We start from the raw sequence: 2,364 nt of genomic DNA, 5'->3' as shown, positions 1-2,364 counted from the left end.
GTTTGTGGTCTGTGATCTGCTCGAGAACAGATGCAACATGGAAACTATTTGCTATCCACTAAAATTAGAACGTTTACCGCATTAACCTGGAACAGAATTTTTTCAGGAGAAATGTACTTACATTAAGGAACGACCAGGCAAATGATTAATGGTTTTCGGGCGGGTTGAATGGCTTAAACGGAAGAGATAGGCGAAGTACTATTCACCTCCGAGCAGTCAAAGAGGAACAAAGTAACCGTTTCAAAGAAAGCATTTCATGAAATGAGGGTGTTGTTCATGATTAAGGGTGTGAAATCAAACTTACCGTAAATTATATTTGTTTGATGTTCTGAAATAATAACTTTCACACTCACACATTACTAATCTTAACTACTCGGCATCACAAGAATAGAAATCGTTATCTCATGGGTTCACCTCCCTTATAGGACTGACTTTTTCAGGATATAGTTTCACTACTGCTTAAGGTAGTGTTCATTACTGCTAAGGTCGCTCTCTTCTTTTTTTCTATTTTTTGATAATCCGTTTTTTAAACATATTATGTTTAAACATATGTTATTCATTAACACGTCACTTCACGGGTTTATCACAAACCATCAAAACTAACAGCTCCCAGTTGGCTTGTTCGCTAAGTTGGAAGAGCACTGCACCGATAGCGCAGTAAATATGCTAAATAGAACGTGATTCAGTTATAATGTACGGGTATATGGGTGGGTGATAAATGCATTGTAATGATATTGGCTGAGTTCATTTTGAGGTCCATAAAATCGTAAAAAAAAAGGAACGAGACTAATATCCAGCCATGTTGACCGATTAACAAATAAAGAGGCCTTGACTGTGTTGTGTTCTGTTGCGTTGTAAAGCACTCAGGAAGAGGCTAGAGCACGAAATAAGAGTATGGGGAAACACGATACGTAATCGAATGTTTCTCCCTATCCTTTGAGGGATTCTTTCTTTGTTTTACAATAAATAATCCGTCAAATTCCCTCACTTTTTTTTTCTGTTTTCAAAACATATAATTTTTGAAGCGAACAAAAGTGTTGTCAGCATATTTTATACTCTCATAGAACACGCTAAAATGATCCAATTAAAAGTTTTTTAGAATGGTTCAAATAATCTGATATGTTGAAAAAAACTAAAACTGTCAAAAATGTCAACGCATACACAATCTGAAATAGTTTGGCAGGTGGAATTCAACACCAGTCGAATTCACAGGAACATGATGAGCTAACCGCGATGGACCACAGTATGATCATAGTCGCCCTGACATCCTTAATAAGTATAAATTTTAAACGGTAATGCCAGTTTTTCAATTTTTCAATTATGGCACTTGGCGTGTTTGCAAACGTTTGTTACTCATGTGCCAAGTTGGCATTGTTCCCCTTCGTAATTGACATGCACCAAAAAGAGTGGCCTAGAAACCGATAATCAAAAGTTATTCGCTCCTGTGAAAAGATGTTCGCTCGAAATGTTAGCTATAGAACTGGTAATTGGAGGTCTGTAACCCTTGTCTTAAACAGTTGGAATGCCTTTTGTTTATGGAAATCTATTGAATCCTGTTTGTCTTGCTTAGCTTTATTCCGTTTGATGCATCATCCCCTGGATTTTTACCTCCATTAACATAACTCCATTCTGAAACGGACCTTCCATTGCGGATGATAGTGAGGCAGTTTGATTCAGAGGCGTGAAAGCCTTTTAATCATTCTTTATACTCTTCAGTACTAAGTCAGAGTCCGTCCAGTTATTCAGCCCATTGCTCTCAATCTTGAGCTCTGAATTAGACGACTCAACTTCACTGAAATCGGAGATGTATGACTGATCATGTCACATGCAGCATGCATTTGAGATGATTTGTGGCTGTTTATTCCTTACTGCTCAAAGTGTTTCGGTTTAAGGGAATTTTACTTTTTCAACGAATTTGGTCGAGGTCTGTATTAATGACAATCAGTCCTGTATGCTTTTTGGAATATCTTCATCTTGACAGACATACATACATACAGGTTATTAACGTGAGTTCACTCTTAGCTAAATAGCTAGTTTACAAGCAAGCTCACAAATTAAATACGTACATGCGGGAGAGGTCGATTTGACTAATTATGGTTTCAAAATACTTGTAGCTAGTGACTGCTCGCAGATTGAGTGGTAACGTGTTCCATAATAGCGCTGCCTTATAACGTCAGGAGCGTTGTTCATATGTGGTGCCATTTACTTTCGGTAAAGTAAGAATATTTATACCTCTGAGATTGTAGCTCGATTTTCTCCAGTCATTCAAACCTAACAGACTTCCAGGGACTTCGTTCTAATCTTCATTACTAATCCAATTAACTGTTTTTCAAAGGGTACTTGAATAGTCTTTGACTTGCGGAG

Source organism: Pocillopora verrucosa, chromosome 6 (genome assembly GCF_036669915.1).
Source record: "Pocillopora verrucosa isolate sample1 chromosome 6, ASM3666991v2, whole genome shotgun sequence".
NCBI lineage: Eukaryota > Metazoa > Cnidaria > Anthozoa > Scleractinia > Pocilloporidae > Pocillopora > Pocillopora verrucosa.
This window is presented reverse-complemented; position numbering follows the sequence as displayed.